Source organism: Alosa pseudoharengus, unplaced genomic scaffold (genome assembly GCF_046254945.1).
Source record: "Alosa pseudoharengus isolate Yale_2024_CS ecotype anadromous, Long Island Sound unplaced genomic scaffold, YU_APseudo_1.1 YU_APseudo_1.1_scf_3, whole genome shotgun sequence".
NCBI lineage: Eukaryota > Metazoa > Chordata > Actinopteri > Clupeiformes > Clupeidae > Alosa > Alosa pseudoharengus.
The window spans coordinates 6,628,629-6,634,830 of record NW_027468718.1 but is presented as its reverse complement, the minus strand read 5'-3'; positions in this window follow the sequence as shown (position 1 = coordinate 6,634,830).

The window sequence follows — 6,202 nt, the reverse complement described above, 5'->3', positions numbered from 1 at the left end:
GCATAATTAAGGTCATTTTTGCTAAAATTGTTGCATAGGGCCTCTTTAAAGAAAACCCATTCATTTTTGGAGCTGATCCTACTCAAAAGGAACTTCAAAGTATTTTCCATATTAGGCCTATCTTTTTAGCTCACAAGGACAGTGAAAGTGAAACTTGGAAAGTGGTCTCAGTGTTACATTAGATGCACAATCAATGGCGAGTCGATGCAGGTAAAAATTAGGCTATCAACTGGTAGGTTAGTAACGAAGCTAGCCTAATTTTGCAAAATGTGATGACGGCACACAAACTAGGGCAAAAACGTTTAGTATACACTTGTGGTGATAGCCTACAGTTAATGTGAATCGCGGACTATAACCAAAGTAAAGGAGAAGATTTGCACCAAATAAAGGCTGTGTTTGTGTTTCTACAACATGTTGGCACAAAACGTAATTTCTGTCAACTATGACGATGTCCATGTTCAGTAGCCTATATTTTTCATTTAGTCAAGCAGTGAAATGTGGTTTAATGCATGGGGTAACATGACGTGAGACAGACAGAATATGAGCCTGTCTTTAGTAGCCTATCCCTGAATCCTGTCCCTCTCCATTTCAAATCACTTAAAAAAAAACCTGTTATTGTGATTAGGCTATAGGTCCAAATCTAAATGTTTGGGTTCAGTTTATGAAGTGTTGCTACAGCATAATACTGTGTGTTTGTTATTTATGGGGGGAATCAGGGGGGGATTTTTTTTTGGGGGGGGGGGGGGGCGGTCGTCGGTCCAATGGTGGGCCGGTCCAGGAGAAAATTGCCAGGGCCGAATTTTGCTCCCAGTCCGACCCTGAAAGGACACCAAAGTACTTCTGCCGTGATCCCTGCAGCACTGAACATGTTCTAGTTCCATCTAAGAGATACTCCCTTCCTAATAACCCATCTGGACTTATCTGCACCGTCACCATCAGGAGTGTGACCTTAAAGGACAGTGGGATTTATTACTGTGGACTGTGGACACACACACACACAAACACATGTACACGTATGCACGAACACTCAAACACACATAAACACATGTGCACTACACACACACACACAAACACGTACACATGTACTTCTTTAGAGCGGCCTACTGCACCTGACTAAATGCTCACACTAAACAGATATTAATTTCCTTTTTAAACAAGGGTGTTAAAAAAAGAAAACCACTAGAGTTGTTTTAGTTAGTGTGTGTGTGCGTGTGTGTGTGTGTGTGTATGTGTGCAAAGCAAAATAACTTTTGTGATCTATTTGAATGTGTATGTGTGTGTTTGTGTGTGTACAGAATCATGGGCAGGTCTGAGGTCATCAGTCAAGCTGAGAATCCAACATGAACACACGGACTGTGGTGATGCACTCTCTCTCATTTCTCCTCCTCGGTAAGTTTGTGTAATATTATGTCTACTTTTCACTTATTTCTGTGTAATAATGTATGTAATGTTTGAAATTTGACAAAGAAATGATATAGTCAGCAATCTGTTTGGACACATATACTGTATATATGCGCATTCATGGTAACTTTCACTTCAACGTTTTGTATCATAGCTACCTCTATATCAGACACCACTTCAACTTCATGTTCAACATTAACATGCCAATTATTTTGTGTCCTAGTTTCAGAGGTATTCTTCAGGGCAGAGTCAATCGTGGTGTCCGGGACTGCTGGAGAAGATGTGGCCATTCAGTGTCCATATCCAAAAGGACATGAAAGGACACCAAAGTACTTCTGCCGCCATCCCTGCAGGACTGAACATGTTCTAGTTCCATCTAAGAATGTTCAAAATAATAAGAGATACTCCCTTCGTCACTCATCTGGACTTATCTTCACCGTCACCATCAGGCGTGTGACCTTACAGGACAGAGGGACTTATTACTGTGGACTGGACCTGTGGGGCATAGACACATTTACAAGGTTCAACTCATCATCAGAGAAGGTCATCAGGGTGAGAGTTGTGTAGCATATTCTGCACTTGTACTCAGTGTGATGATTTGACATGTTTAAAGGGGAAACTCACAGATCCCCTTTAATCGTTTATTAATATCAGTCCTTATCCCTCACCAACTCAGAACAGCTGAACTGTCGTTGATGTACCTGGTTAACGTTTCATTGTTGTCCTGGGCCAGCATGTTTACTTGTTTATGTTTGTGTTTACTCGGTCAGCTCCATCTCCAGTGTCTCCTCTGGTCCGTCTACACTCCTCCTCCTCTTCCTCTTCCTCTTCCTCCTCCTCTTCCTCCATGAGCATCTCCGTGTGGACACAACCCCAGCCCTCCTCTACAGATCAACCCAACAGAGGTACTACAGCACAGCAGAACTGGGATCTATTATCCTGTTATAATGAAATAGCTTTTTTATCGTAGTATTTTAATCATCTTTGCGTAAGACATCCCCAGATGAAGTGGCCATCAGATCAAGCTGAGAAAATGAGCACGTGTAGGTGACCTCCTCTTCTGTTTGTTTCTGCAGAAGTGGACGTGTAGGTGACCTTCTCTTCTGTTTGTTTCTGCAGAAGTGGACGTGTAGGTGACCTTCTCTTCTGTTTGTTTCTGCAGAAGTGGACGTGTAGGTGACCTTCTCTTCTGTTTGTTTCTGCAGAAGTGGACGTGTAGGTGACCTTCTCTTCTGTTTGTTTCTGCAGAAGTGGACGTGTAGGTGAACCTTCTCTTCTGTTTGTTTCTGCAGAAGTGGACGTGTAGGTGACCTTCTCTTCTGTTTGTTTCTGCAGAAGTGGACGTGTAGGTGAACCTTCTCTTCTGTTTGTTTCTGCAGAAGTGGACGTGTAGGTGACCTTCTCTTCTGTTTGTTTCTGCAGAAGTGGACGTGTAGGTGACCTTCTCTTCTGTTTGTTTCTGCAGAAGTGGACGTGTAGGTGACCTTCTCTTCTGTTTGTTTCTGCAGAAGTGGACGTGTAGGTGAACCTTCTCTTCTGTTTGTTTCTGCAGAAGTGGACGTGTAGGTGACCTTCTCTTCTGTTTGTTTCTGCAGAAGTGGACGTGTAGGTGACCTTCTCTTCTGTTTGTTTCTGCAGAAGTGGACGTGTAGGTGACCTTCTCTTCTGTTTGTTTCTGCAGAAGTGGACGTGTAGGTGACCTCCTCTTCTGTTTGTTTCTGCAGAAGTGGACGTGTAGGTGACCTCCTCTTCTGTTTGTTTCTGCAGAAGTGGACGTGTAGGTGACCTTCTCTTCTGTTTGTTTCTGCAGAAGTGGACGTGTAGGTGACCTTCTCTTCTGTTTGTTTCTGCAGAAGTGGACGTGTAGGTGACCTTCTCTTCTGTTTGTTTCTGCAGAAGTGGACGTGTAGGTGACCTTCTCTTCTGTTTGTTTCTGCAGAAGTGGACGTGTAGGTGAACCTTCTCTTCTGTTTGTTTCTGCAGAAGTGGACGTGTAGGTGACCTTCTCTTCTGTTTGTTTCTGCAGAAGTGGACGTGTAGGTGAACCTTCTCTTCTGTTTGTTTCTGCAGAAGTGGACGTGTAGGTGACCTTCTCTTCTGTTTGTTTCTGCAGAAGTGGACGTTTAGGTGACCTTCTCTTCTGTTTGTTTCTGCAGAAGTGGACGTGTAGGTGACCTTCTCTTCTGTTTGTTTCTGCAGAAGTGGACGTGTAGGTGACCTTCTCTTCTGTTTGTTTCTGCAGAAGTGGACGTGTAGGTGACCTTCTCTTCTGTTTGTTTCTGCAGAAGTGGACGTGTAGGTGACCTTCTCTTCTGTTTGTTTCTGCAGAAGTGGACGTGTAGGTGACCTTCTCTTCTGTTTGTTTCTGCAGAAGTGGACGTGTAGGTGACCTTCTCTTCTGTTTGTTTCTGCAGAAGTGGACGTGTAGGTGACCTTCTCTTCTGTTTGTTTCTGCAGAAGTGGACGGTGTCAGTCATGCTGCTATAATCCTGGCGGTTGTTTCTGTCCTGCTGGTTTCCTGTGCGCTGGTGTTTGTGGTGATTCTGTGCAGACGCAGAACTAAAGACAGACGTCCATCAGACCATGAGCAGGGTAAGACATGAACAGATTCTCCCTGCTGATATGGGATGTGGCAATAATATACTGCATCTCCTACGGTGAAGTACATTAACAAATGATAACTAATGAATGAATGAATAACTTGTATAACTTCATGTGAGTGTTGTTAGTATTTGTTGTTGTTGCTGTGTTGATATAACTTGTATAACTTCATGTGAGTGTTGTTAGTATTTGTTGTTGTTGCTGTAGCTCCTGCATTATCGTGTCCGTCTGCACACCTGTCTTCAGGCTCATCAGAGTCTCATCAGGTGCAGGTAACACACACCTTCATGTAGACACAACTTAACACTGGGTTTATACTTTGAATTGTATTTGTTTTGGAATATGTTTTGCAACTCTTTTTTGACACTGTAAAAGCAACAATAACTAGTTCTTTGACATTAAAGTAGCTTTATTTTGATGTCATTTTAATGATACACTCATTTAATATGGAGAGTTGGTGATGCTAGTGGTACACTACTCACTAGTAACTTTGATCGAATCCTGATTGACTCCCTGATGTTGTTCCCTGTCCAGACAGTAGAGGGCGCCGGCCCAGTCTATGAGGATGTGTCCAGCCTCCACTCAGTGCAGCTCCACTAGGAAGAGGCATCAGCTGCCACCTACTCCCTGCTGCAGCCTCCAGCCCCCTCTGCAACCCCGGCCCAGGAGCCTCTGTACTCCCTACTGGACCCCTAGTGACCAGACAGCTACAGGAAACAGCTCCCCCTAGTGGAAACTACACCCTCTACAGGAAACAGCTCCCCCTAGTGGAAACTACACCCTCTACTGGAAACAGCACCCCCTAGTGGAAACTACACCCTCTACTGGAAACAGCACCCCCTAGTGGAAACTACACCCTCTACAGGAAACAGCTCCCCCTAGTGGAAACTACACCCTCTACTGGAAACAGCTCCCCCTAGTGGAAACTACACCCTCCACAGGAAACAGCTCCCCTGCTCACGCTTGACTTCTGACCAGAGGTGTAAAAGTCCTGCTTGAGAAAGTAACAGTCCTGCCACATTTTTGTTCCAACCATTCACTTAATCAGCTGATTCTAATTAGCACAGCTCTTAAGCAGAGACTTTCTAATGAGGAGACATAGCACTCAAAAAATACTCCATAGAAATCCATGGGGCTAGTTTGTCACGCCGTTGTCTACACATATCCCACCCCTTCCTCGGCAAAACGTCGACATGTGAATACATTGAGCCAATCATATGGTGTGTTGTGAAGATATCGTGCCAATCATGTGTTGTGATCTCGCCGCTGGAGCCAGATTGGTATCGTTAAGCCTTGCGCACGCGCAGTTCGACCCAAAGACTGTGCCCGATGAGTGCCCATAAAACGTTGGTATATGGCCGCCGAGTGGAGGGACTTGCCTAAAAGGACTTTGTCTTAAGCCAGGTCGATCAGGTAATTAGTGAAATCACCAGTGTTAACCGCACAGGTAGAACCAATACACGGCAGGACTTGTACTTTCTGAAGCCGGACTTTTACATCTCTGCTTTTGACCTGCCTGCCTGACACACCAGTCTTTAAACAGCGCCCCCTAGTGGATACAGTGCACCTGATATGAAACATACACTAGCTCACCCTTCACACCTGGCAATTACATTACAAAATGAAAAAAAAAAATACATTAAAAAAAATAAGAAATGAAGTTGGAATTTATTTCCGTGGTGATAATCACTAAGGCAAACAAACTCTGGATAAACCATGCGTTGAATTTAGTGGTGAAATCGCTGTGGGTGGCTCTGCAGTCCGACATTATTGCACCTCTGGGCTGATCCCACTGACCAGACAGCAGTCCTGTCTTTACACATGCACCAGTTCACCTCTGACCACATGGGCTACTCAGCTGTGCACACAGTGCCCCTTCCTGGCTCATACCTGCTCACCTGTGACCTCTGACCTGTCTGCTGCTGAAGGGTTTAGTCAGAGACTTTCTAATGAGGAGACACGTCACTCAAACAATCCTCCATAGAAATGTATGGGGTTAGTTTGTAACGCCAATATGGCAGTTGTCTTCATATTCCGCCCCTTCCTCCACTTAAAATTGACCTGTGAATACATCATGGCAGTCATGTGGTATGTTGTGAAAGCGTCGTGCCAATTGTGTTATGATCTCTAGCTTGGTGAAGCCTTACACTAGCAGTGTGTTATGACAAAGTCCTTTTAGGCAAGTCCCTCTACTGGGCGG